The sequence below is a fragment of the Pezoporus wallicus genome, unplaced genomic scaffold (assembly GCF_028554395.1).
Source record: "Pezoporus wallicus isolate ANWC-B61680 ecotype Strahan unplaced genomic scaffold, APGP_CSIRO_Pwel_v1 scaffold_8441, whole genome shotgun sequence".
NCBI lineage: Eukaryota > Metazoa > Chordata > Aves > Psittaciformes > Psittacidae > Pezoporus > Pezoporus wallicus.
The window spans coordinates 605,163-617,937 of NW_026641359.1; the positions used below are offsets into that span (position 1 = coordinate 605,163).

A 12,775-nucleotide genomic window follows, 5' to 3' on the forward strand; every position below is an offset into this window, starting at 1 on the left:
ATTTAAGGAGAGACTTAGAAAGAGCCAGAGGAAGAGAGACAGCAAACCTGTGAGCTGGAGTTTTATCTCAGCACACACATCTGGGAAGTGAAGCAGGAAAGCAGATTGCATAAATTCAGCAGGAAATTATCCCTCCCCTTCCCCCTGCCATGAAGACAGAGGAGATATTCTCTGTCAAGTCAGCAGGGGAAGAGTGGGAGAGAGACCACAAAAAGCATGATAAACCCAAGGAAACATGAGAAAAGAGAAGCTAAGCACCTTTCTCAGCCCTAAACAAGTGATGGGCTCCTACACAGCATTGTGGCTGAATACAGCAATGTGTGAGAGTCCGAGACCATGCCAAGGTCCCTCACACCCTGATCTCCTATTAATCACAGCATCCCCCACAACACTCCTCTGAGCACACCCCATAGCTATGGCATGCTCCACACTCCTCACAGTTGCTCACCAGCTCCCCAGCACAGTGAGAACACCCATTTCCCTGGCACGGTGCTGGCTCGGAGCAGACCGAGCGGTAGTAGCCGTAGTGCCGGTAGTCGTGGCCACCCAGGCACAAGTCTCTGCCATGGGCACAGCCACAGCCGTAGGCATAGAGGAGAGGTGTGCGCCGAGTGTCCAGCCAGGAGCCTGCTGGGTCATACCAGGTTGAGTTCAAGTTGAAGAAGGATTCTCTCCCAGAAGAGCATGCCATTTTGTGTGGCGGAATCACCAAAAGGAAAGGTAGCTCTGTGGTGAAAGCAAGACAATATCTTTTTATGCAATTATGCTGTATTTTTTAATGCAATTTTTTTTATATTTAGCAATTTGGGGGGGGCTGGAACTAGATGATCTTGGGGTCCTTTCCAACCCAAACCATTCTATGATTTTATGGTCACTTCATAGTGATGCTATGCAGTTCAAGATAAGCAGGGCCAACCAAAAATAGAGGACTTACCTGTAGAAACTTTGGCCTTTTTCCACCCACCCCCGCCAATTTTATCATTGTCTATAACATATCTTCTGAATGACATATAAGATACTATCATGTTTTCCTGTAAGTTTGATATTTATTCCAAAAACCTAATTTCTATTGTCTTGTTTATCAATGAAATATCAGAAATACTCCAGAGAAAGTATCTCTTTCTTGCACTATGCACAATAAACAAGCAGTTTTAGGCAAAGCCAAGCCAAGTGGGTAAACACAGAGCTATAGTCTACCGATAAGCTTTCATAAATGCCCTGGATGATCAGTCAAATCACATACCTTAGTCAAGAACAGGAGAGCAATAGGAGAAGTAAAGCCAAACTGAAGGGAATGGCCCGAAACAGGGGAACTTTATAAAGCTGGAGGCTTCAGGAGTGATGCGCTCCTAGAGAATTGGGTCTTTGCTCTCCCCTGACCACAGCCAGGTTTGTTTGTGCCTTTAGTTGCCAATATCGACATCTGATGTACTTTTGTATTTTTACTATCTTCTCTCTTTTATATGACAACAGATTTACTCCATACGAGATCAAAGGTTTCTAAAGGTGTTGCCTAACCACAGCCAAAATAAAACTTTACAGCAAGATATTTATGGGTTCATTCTGTACATTGTGATACTGAAACACGGAGGTGAATGGACCTGTTTCAGGGATCCCAGTGAGTCAGGAGAGCATCACCCAAAATCAGTTGTGCCTGAAGTCTAATCCACGATGCCATCCTGGTGTTGACACATTCTTCCCTTTTATGGGACAAGAAAGAGTAATTGTTGGGTTAGATGGGCATGACCTGTACATAGGCACGGAGAGGAAGACCAGTGTTCATCCATGATTCACAGGAAAATCCAGGCTCAGAAGCATCTACCTCTACCAGATTACACAGCTTGGTTTATATTTTCTTGAGCTAGAGCCTTGTCCAATGCATTTTTCCATAACAAATATGACCAGCCAGTGTCATAGAATGGTTTGAGTTAGAAAGAACCTTACATTCATCTAGTTCCACCCCCCTGACATGGGCAGGGATACCTCACACTAGACCAGGTTGCTCCATGCCCCATCCAGCCTGGCCTTGAACACTTCCAGGAATGGAGCATGTATCACTTCTCTGGGCAGCCTCTGCCAGAGCCTCATCACCCTCACACTTCCTTACATTTAACCTGAACTTCCCCTGTTTCAGTCTGAACTCATCACCCCTTGTCCTGTCACTACAGTCCCAATGAAGAGTCCCTCTCCAGCATCCTTGTAGTACCATTCAGACACTAGAAGCTGATCTGAGGTCTCCACATAGCTTCTCTTCTCCAGGCTGCCCAGCCCCAGTATTCTCAGCCTTTGTATGGGAGATGCTCCAGCCCCTGATGGTCCTTGTGGCCACCTCTGGACTTGCTCCAACAGTTCCATGTCCTTCTTATGTTATGACAGGTCAACACAAGAATAATAGAAATCTTTGATAGGACACACCATGCAGACAGGTTGAAATTATTAGTGAAGACATCGATGGGATAATGCTGGATCTCTCATTACAATATCCTGTGCCATTAGGCAATTCAACTGAAGTATTCCTGCCTTAAACATAATCCACATGTGTTAACATTAGCAAGGATTTTTCTTTCACATGGAGGTGTGATCACATTTACCTCTCAGTCCATGTGACATCCTGGCACTGCTTGAGGAAATGGTTCTACTGAATTACAAACATCTCTTCCACTTGATACTTGCTGCCCGTGACCGGATCCAGTAGTTTCTTTGGTATTGGCGTCATTTTGTGTGAAATACCTTCCAATATCTTTCATAGGGAGGCAAAGGAATTAGAGTGCTATTAATATCCTATGGGACAATTACAATGCTAAAAGTACAGTGCATCAAAGGGAAAATGTGGGAAGCTGAATACAGGGGATTGAAATGGGTTGGGATATGTAATTAGGTTACACTTGCCAAGAGATGCCTCATGTCCCAGATAAACCTTTGGAAGAGTATAAAAGGTTTCTCATCCCAGTTTCCTTCATTCGCTTCTTTGCTCCTAAACACATTCATTCCTGTTGCTGAAGGGGTAAGTCCAATTTTTCTGTTTCTCTTGAGTTTCTTTATGAAACCAAATACTTTTGTACAAGCTTTAGTTGAGTTGGAGTATGATATTCCACATGTCTTGACTTCGGTCATGCCAGAGACCAAGCTCTTGTTACTCACAGAAGCTGTTCTATTCACTCAAACAGCAACTGGGATATAGGGTGAGCAGGATGAGGCTCAAGATGAACCAAAATAACAGAAAAATTGGAAAATACAGAGAGAGGATTTTATGGAAAAGAGGCTTTGAAGCTTTTGAGTAGAAGACACTGAAGGTCCTGAGGCTGCTTATGGGAAATGGATGTCCTCAGTAGTTTTCCTCTGCAAAGCAAATTGCAGCTGTAAAAGCTCATGGTCTTAGTGGGGGATGTAAATCCGCACATAATATACATCATTATAAATACCTAATCAGCATTGAAATCACTTTCTTATCCCTGAAGAATTAGGAATTAGTAAGAAAATGGGGCAATCCAGAGCAAATTAGAGAATGCAGGTACGCTCATACAGACTGGGGCCACCACACCAGCGTGACTAATTCTCTCTTCCTTCCAGCTTTGCCAGTACTCTGGAAAGATGTGCTCCCGCAGGGCCTGCCACAGCCATGAAACCTCCTGCCATGAATCCCACTCCTCCTGCCATGACACAGGATCCTCTTGCCATTACACCATCCAGAGGCAGCCTGTGCAGAAGTTCAACTACGTGACACCCTGCTACACCCCTGTGCAGACCTATTGCCCCCCTGTGCAGCCCTATTTCCCCCCCATGCAGCGCTACTGCCCTCCGGCCCCCTTCTGCTCCCAGTTAACCAAGAACGTCTGTGACCTGCCACCAAAATGCCCCAAGTTCTAACAGCAGGATCCGGCCCCGGCATTGGACCCACCGGCTCACTCTTCCCTTGGATGCTCTTGATGCCTAAAGCTTGAATCCCTGGTTCTCTTTTCTCATATTTTGATCTGTGTGAATCCTTGATCACCTCATCTGTGATTAGAATTTCCTTCAAAACATAAATCAGATCTGTTCTATGCTCTTTCCCAAAAGACTGGGACTGATTTCTGCTGGTGGTGGCTTACACATGATATGTCAACCTCTAAAACATTATGATGAGACAATAAAATTTCATTTCCAAGGAAAAAAAATGATTTTATGATTATTTTATTCTCTTTACTCAAGAATTATCTTTACCGCTGACTTCTCATTCTTTTCTTCTCCAACTTATCACAAAATGCACACATCCCAAATTTTCTAAGTGAATGAAAGCCCATCATTCCAGATGCAATTTTGCAACAGATGAACGCATTTATGGACAAGAACACAATGAGCCAATCTGTACCCTGTGAAGCCTAGGAATGTCCTTCCCAGTTCCCTACTTCAGCAGCTCTTCATACTTCATTTGTCACTCTGACTCAGGATTACAAACATTTTAAGGTGTCTAATAAATGCAAATAGGTGCCTCAAATTCTTCTCTATCCCTCCCCTTCCTTCCCTGAACTTCAAATTAGTGTTTTCGATGAAAATCCTACACTGTTCAAAATAAATGCTAAATCTCTCACTACTTTTGATAACCTAAGACTATCCTTATCATCTACTCAGCTGACAACCAACCCATCTAGCTGAGACATCTATTCTAGAACAGGATTGCTCGCTTTCTTCCGCCAGGGCCTGTTTCTCTGCATCGGTTTCACAAAGAGCTTGACAACAAGCTTCAGCTTCCATCATTAACTCTGAGTATCTGCAAAAGGGATAGGTGCAACCTGCGTGATGGAAAAATGACACAAGAGACTTCCCCAAAAATACCACTTTATCAACCTAGATGAACCATTCTTTCATTACTTATAACTCTCCGTGCTTTTCAGAAGACTGTAGGTGAGATTTTCCTAAACAAGGGCTTTAAAAGACTTTAAAATCACTGGGGTTTTGCTCAGTCTTGGCCTTGAAAAAGAAAGAACCTTAACCAGAATATGAAACTATGCTTTTCCAGGATGTATTTTCAAATTCATAATGAATTAGCATCATTAAGAGTTTGAATACAAAACTGAATTTTAATACAAAACTGTTGGCAGAGTAGCAGTTAATTTGCTCCCCCCCAAAAAAGTGACATGAAAATAAACCCTGAAAGTTATGAAGACCATCTCAAGAAGGGTAGCTGCTCCCTTCTGAACTTGGTTAGCAACATTTAGGCCCCCCCTTGTTCTGGTTGCAGCAAGACTGACCTATGGGATGCTCCCAAAGAGTATCACATAAGGAGAAGTCACAGGAAAAGAACAATTACCCATTTCATTGTCTTGAAGTCAAGTCTTGGGCCATTGTGGGAGAAACTTGGTGGTAAATAATGAAACACTGTAATGAGGAAAAATTACAAAACTGCTTAAGTAAGACAGGAGCCTGAAGCAATTTAGGATCTGGAAACAGGATGCGAACAGGTGATAACTTCCCAGCACAAATCCTTCCTGCTTAGGATTTGAAATCCCCTTCTAGGAGGAATGTAAACAGGATAATATTGTGGCAGAAGGGGAAGAGAGTTGATGGTTGATGGGCTCAGAAATGGAACAGAAGAAATGGAACTGGGGACATCCTTCTAGCGTCATCTCCGGTGTTGAGGTGTTAGGTGTGCTTGAGCTAGTCAACAGGACTTCTCTCTAAGTAGAGTCCATGTGAGTCGTGGCTGATAATTACAGTCCCTTGTGTCACAAAAAGCACATATCAATCAAAATGTGAGTCTGCCATGTGGACCAAGGGGTAGCATGCGGGTTAGGAGTCAACACTTGTGAATTGAATGTTGATGCAATACCGGTTGCCCAACAACAAATCACTTAATAACTCTAGGGTTAGGTTCATTTTTCATACGTAAATATGCAACTGCCTTCAAAATTCCCTTATAAAGCAGATTGGGAAATTCATTGCCTATTAACATGTTAAGAAAAAGTCATAATTGTTCTTCCTGACTGTGTCAAATCGGAAGCGCTAAAAAACTAGACACAGAAGATAAATATGAATGTGACAACTTAATTGTCAGCATTGCCAAGAGATGCATAATTTCTCAGACAGCCCCTTGGACGATATAAAAGTTCAACATCCTCTGTTCCTCCTTCATTCAGCAGCAGCTCCCAGTGCTCTTCTTGCTTGCTCCAAGAAAGGGTAAGTTGGCTTATATTGATTCTTCTACTCTCAGGAGCAGGAGCTCACAGAGGAATTCTAGCTGACTAATTCTGTATTTAGATCTTGCCTTTGTCTTAGAAATTTCTTAGTTTTGGTGGCTATATGTGTAAGTTACACAAAGGGTGCCCATGATTTTCTTACAGCAGATGGGATGACAGGAAAATAGGAGTACTTGAAGGGCCAGATCTGCAAAGACAACCTTTGGGACCTAGCAAGGATTTAATTCCCAGACTAGCTGGTGATGGAGGGAGAGAGATCTGAGACAAGTCAGTGTGATTTTAGAAGTAAAATTCAACTTAAAAAGCCAACAGCAGCTTCTTGGTACAGAAATTCCCATCAGAGCTGGACCACCATAGAGCATCTCCAAAAGACAAGCCAAGATAATTTTAGAGTCAAGATATCCCATACATTACAGAACAGAGGAAAACAAAATTTCTATGGGTAAAGAGCCAAGGAAAAAGAAGAAAGTTACAGTGGGGCAGCTGTATCAGCTTGATGGTCTCTTTTTCTTCCTTACAGCTTTGCCGATACTCCAGGAAGATGTGCTCCCGTGGGACCTGCCACAGCTATGAGTCCTCCTGCCATGGATCCAGCTCTGGCTGCCATGGATCCAGCTCTGGCTGCCACAGCTCAGGATCCTCCTGCCATTATACCATCCAGAGGCAGCCTGTGCAGAAGTTCACCTACGTGACGCCCTGCTACACCCCTGTGCAGTCCTATTGCCCCCCTGTGCAGCGTTATTGCCCCCCTGTGCAGCGTTACTACCCCCCGGCTCCCTTCTGCCCCCAGTACACCAAGAACATCTGTGACCTGCCACCGAAATGCCCCAAGTACTAACAGCAGGATCCAGCTCTGGCACCTGGACCCACCAGCTCACTCCTCCCTTGGATGCTGTGGCCATGGATCATCTCATCCTTACTGAAATCCCTGGGTCTCTGTCATGTGCCTCACCACTGGTCTGGATGAAGTGTTCCCCTAATTATCATTCACGGTGTCATTCTTTCTAATTATTCAGGAAATGTCCTTTCTAATTATTCAGGGCATAATTACTGTTGGGAATCTTTCTGTGCTATGCACTTCTGTTCCAGTACTCATCTGGGTGTGGGAAATAAATCTTACAATTCATGAGACCTGTATTGTGCTTCAGTTTCTTTATTCCTTTTTTTTTTTTCTTTAGGCTTTTTAATTTGTTTTCTGGTTCTTTAGTCCAATTTCTTCCTATTCTCAAAATGCCCCAATAGTTGGTGGCCAACAATTCCCATGTTCATTCATAATTCCCATGTTCATTCAGGAAGAAAACAGACACATCAGAAGGGGGAAAAGTTCTTAACTACCAAAAATGAAATGGACCTAAAAAGGGCTGAACAGAGCAAACCTTCCCCTGCTTACACCAGCCAATGAGTTGGTCTACACAGAGTTTTGTCCCATCACTTTGAAAACAACAACAACAAAGTCAATTCAATGCAAATTCCTTTGTTTTGGACACATTAAATGAAAGAGGAATAAGCAGTTCACAGTTGTTCATATTCTTACTCAATATATGCAACTCCAAGCTCAACTTCAGAATTTGGGCATACAAAGGTTTTCAAATCTCTTATTACTTCTGAACCTCTGAAAACAGAAGTCACAAACTTCTTTTTTATATTCCAGTGTTGTTTCTAAGTAGTATATACTCTTTTATATATATATATATACCTATATACTCTTGGTATATGTGGAGCAGAGAAATGTCAGAAGATCCACCTCATGTAAGACACAGATCTGAACAGCTTAATTGTGGAGAGCTTATAAAACAAACAATGCTGAATGTAACTGAGCAAGTATCAACCACCACATTGCCCTGAAACTGATATTTAATTACTGCAGATTGGGCTTCCCTTACGTACTCCCCTAAAAGAATCACAAGCAATAGATGAGAACTCTTTAGAGATGCTGTTTTCCTGAGCAAGATCTGAATTTGATTCAGAAACAGTTTTCAAGTGGGTATAACCCAGGTTTCAGAAGGCTGTTGAGGAGGTAGAAAGATTTCTGAGGAGCATTGGTGTGGTGCTGGAGGCCAAAGCACAGAGGAAAAGAGAAGTGTCAGACAAGCACCAGCTTTGCTGACTGGGTTTTGGACACACAACTGAGTCACAAAATGTCCCTGAGGAATTTGTGCAATCCTACCTTGCTACACAAAACTCACCACAAGCAATTATGTCACCTCTAGCCTGAAGAAAAGTTGTAGGACACCAGTACTTTAGAGAATGCTTCTCTTTAGCAGTTAGCAAATTACTCTAATGGGTAACATTTTCCAAAGTTGATGAGTTATGGGCTTCATTTTCTCATGCTTCAAAGGCCAGGTCAAACTGGATTATAAATCCATCTTTAATGCCCATAATTTCACCACTAGTGACAGTGGCAGAACCCAGTATTTAGCTCAAATGTTCCATTTCTCCAAATCTTTCGCTTTCCAGACACTTCTGCAGGTGAGGTCAGGTGAAAAAGTCTATCATATTAACGAAGGGAAAGAAAATCCAAGGAACAGGAAAATTTACCATCCTCGTGCCCTGCAAAGAGTTCATCACCAGGCATTTTTCTCTGATCTGAAGTACTAAATAACCTTTGATACACATGGAACAATCTGATGAGTCCAGCCAGGTCAAAGAACATACGAATGATCACAAATACTTGATTTTTTTGCTGTACCGGGGAAACGAAGGGATCACGCCAGACTTCCCAACATCATGCCATACCCATGAGTTGTGGAGCTCGTAATCCCATTTCCTCTTGGCATTCAACAACATATAAATTACAATCCTGAGCTGTCACCCGCACAGAACGGTAGGCCCTACCCCAGGAGTCAGCATTTCTGAGATATAAAGACCTTAAGTTACTGATGCAATCCCAGTGGCCCATTCACAAGCTAATTAACACCTATGAGATTAGTGTTAATCTCCAGGAAACGGCAAGGAGATGCCTTCCAAAATCTTTATGGAAAAATCCATTAGGAATTGCATATCGGATGATATACAGTGCGTCAAAGAGGCTAAAAATAGGGTAGTGCAAACATCGCCGGGATTGAGTGTGGAAGTAATTAAATTGCCATTACAAAGAGGTGTCTCACATCCGAGATAACCTTTTGGAGCCCTATAAAAGATCACTGGATGCAGTCCTCCTCAGTCACTCGACTTTGCTTCCAGACGCTTCTCCTTGTAGCTGACGAGGGTAAGACCGATTTTACTGTCTTGGTTGATGCTCCACTAAAGGTTTCTGTGGAGCTTGGGAGTTGGGACTTAGCTAAATGCCTGGCACCTTTGCGGTGCTCTGAGGCAAGTATCGTGGATGGAGGGATGGGATCACCAGGGAAGGTGCAGCAAAGGCACGCAAAGGGATCCTCAGGCAACACGACCTCCATTCTGGTTCACAAGGGTGATGAGACCTGGGAGTTTACTGTGTTGGTTTGAAGGGATTTAGCTTCACACAGCAGTTGCCAGAGCAAGCCCTCCAGATTAGTCAGGACTGAGGGTACATTCAGCTTAGAGAAGAGAAGGCTGCGTGGAGATCTCATAGCACCCTTCCAGTATCTGAAGTATAGGGACTGTAGTGATAGGACAAGGGGTAACAGGTTAAAACTTAAACAGGGGAAGTTTAGATTGGATACAAGGAAGAAATTCTTTACTGTTAGGGTGGTGAGACACTGGAATGGGCTGCCCAGGGAAGTTGTGAATGCTCCATCCCTGGCAGTGTTCAAGGCCAGGTTGGACAGAGCCTTGGGTGACATGGTTTAGCGTGAGGTGTCCCTGCCCATGGCAGGGGGGCTGGAACTGGATGATCTTAAGGTTCTTTCCAACCCTAATTATTCTATGAGTCTATGATTCAGTCTGGATTAGGTAGGCAAAAAGAAAGAGAAGTTCACTGGGGATCTCAAGTATCATGAGTTTGAATCATGGTTTTGGTAGGAAAACCTTGTTGAAAAGCCCTTAAGATAATTCTAGTTCCAAGGGAGGGAATAGAAGAAGTAAATGTGGGGCTCCTCTCACCACATGGATCTCTTGCTCTTGACAGCTTTGCCAATACTCCAGGAAGATGTGCTCCCGCGGGTCCTGCCATGACTATGAGTCCTCCTGCCATGGATCCAGCTCTGGCTGCCATGGATCCAGCTCTGGCTGCCACAGCTCAGGATCCTCCTGCCATTACACCATCCAGAGGCAGCCTGTGCAGAAGTTCACCTACGTGACGCCCTGCTACACCCCTGTGCAGTCCTATTGCCCCCCCGTGCAGCGTTATTGCCCCCCTGTGCAGCGTTATTGCCCCCCTGTGCAGCGCTACTGCCCCCAGTACACCAAGAACATCTGTGACCTGCCACCAAAATGCCCCAAGTACTAACAGCAGGATTCAACCCCAGCATTGGATCTCACCCAAAACCTCAAGCTCATCTGCTTGCTCGTTACTTGCCAGCCCTTGCTCCTCTGCAAGCAAACACCTTTAAAAGGGCTGGAGGGTAGCATGGTATTAGGATAAGTCTCTCAGTTTAATGAGCTTTGAATCTTTCTGCCAAAGCAAAGACCAGTGTCCACTGGGAATAGTTTCTTTCTTGCTTTGCTGCTTCTATCTCCAGCAAGACAATAAAAATTATATATCAAGCCTACCTAACAGTTCTGGATGGTTTTAGTCACTGCTCCGCCGTATCTGCCTATCTGGCGGCATCGGGTTTTGTCGTGTGGTTTTGGAGCCATGCTTTAATCACTGGTGAAAATAGCTAGAGAAGGAGGAATGCCAAGAAAACATGAAAGTGAAGGAAAACGCCCGCAGCACCACCAGCGATGCCAGGAGTGATGCAACACACGCAGAGGGCTAGGAGAAACACGTGTTAATTACTGGTGAAACCAAATCTTTGCATTGAGCTCAGCAAGGGGGTTTTCAGAGTTAGAGCTTGGGGCCTGGCCTGCACATTCATGTTTTCACTGCAGAGGTGATCTTTAAAAGCTGCTGCTATGTTTGGAAACAAAACAAAGCGAATCCTGCAGGGTTTGGAACAATTAAACTATTTCTACAGTGTAAAATGACAGGTTTCTCCAGCGTGATTCATCCATCCGAGGGCAGGCGTGGGAAATGAGTTGGCTGAGCTGCAAGCACCTTGTAAATGACCACTTGGTATATAAGTAATTGGAATTAGGTATTTATAGGTTAAGGAGAAAATTGTCATTATAGAGGAACAGCTAAAAAGGAAAAGTTGCAAACGGGATGCAGAGAGCAATTAGTTACTCACCTCCATTCAAGTTGCTGCCATTGCTAAGAGATGGCTCATTTTTCATGCAACCCATGGCAGCTGCATTAAAAACTCTTTTCCTTACTCATTCTTCACTCTCCGGTCAGGTATTGTGTCAGAAAGGGGTTTTTGTACATAGGCATGATTTTGTCTTCAAGTTCACTTTCCCTTGCTACCCAAGGCTCCAAGTCTATTCTCTGACTAATCACAACACACTGTTTCCTCTTCCTTTTCCAAATCCCACAAAAGGCTTCTGAACTCATTGCTCTTTCTGCTGTTCCCGTTAACTTGAAGATCACAGGGAAACAAGAACAAAGCTGGTTTCATTTCTACTCTATTCCATTCTTAATGATCTTAAGGTCCTTTCCAACCCTAACTATTCTATGATTCCAAGTATTTGTCAACCCTGGCAAGGTTGGGACATTAAGGACCAAAGATTTTATAAATGTTTTACCTCATTAGAATACTTTCTTTCAAATCAGAGCCCATAGACATTTAGCAAGAGAAGAAATCCTCTATGCCTAACACTCTAGATGGCTTAGAGGAACATTTCTGCTCTGCTGACTACTTGTTAAATAATGTAACAGCGGATCTCCACAACCAGGATAAACCATGAGCAAACCCCTAAGGATTAATGAGGAGGAATTTGCCTTAACTGCTTCACAGCAAGGATTGCTTCACTGCATCCGTAGTTTTTAAATCTAAACAAACAGAGCAGTGTTACTCTGGGCATCTTACAGAGCCTGCTAAGTTCATTCACTCAATGTAAAATTCAATTGGGATCTTGTTTGGGATCAAATTTGAACCTTTTCTCTTGGAAAACCTTAGCTGTCTATGGATCCACCTCAAATGGCTTCAGGTATCTCTGATGTTCACGACCAGCTCTAGCAGCAGCAAGGGGGCTCTGATTCAGAGAGGCACTGGGTGAATCACTGCACCAGATCCCTACAACAGCACACAGAAAACTGCCTAACTTTGACAAATAGCTCTTACTTTACCTCCCTGCTCCTGATCCTCCATGTTCCTAATACCAGAGCCTCCTGGCGTTTCTCTGCAAGATCAAAAACCACCTCCCAGCTTGCCATTAGCCTCCTTTATTGTTATTGTTAGCTGGGAAGCAGGTACTCAGCCCGTGTAAGTCTCTATCACTAATTAGATTATAATGGGTGGCAGTGACCCAGCCTAACCCAGTCATTAGCACGAAGGCAAACTCAGTAGGAAACAAAGCCTGTGTTTTAGTGGACAGCAATATTTACCTTGGAAAGAGCTTGCCTGGAGTGGTGGTGACCTCATGGTCTTTTGAATTCCTCAAAGCAAGCCTGGGTGGTTTCTATGAATCTCAAAGTTGGG

General features: G+C 43.7%; 1 protein-coding gene and 1 long non-coding RNA gene across 2 annotated transcripts in view; one reads left to right on the plus strand and one right to left on the minus strand.

The window, feature by feature from the left end:
• LOC130606756 (protein MRP-126-like) overlaps positions 1–12,775 on the plus strand; it is a 201,326-nt gene that overhangs the window by 147,099 nt on the left and 41,452 nt on the right. The window lies entirely within an intron of this gene.
• LOC130606758 (uncharacterized) lies at positions 4,621–12,470 on the minus strand. The gene is made up of 3 exons (XR_008974043.1): positions 12,419–12,470; positions 10,806–10,915; positions 4,621–4,747 (listed from the first exon to the last, which is right to left on the minus strand). It is a non-coding gene; the product is annotated as an uncharacterized LOC130606758 (long non-coding RNA).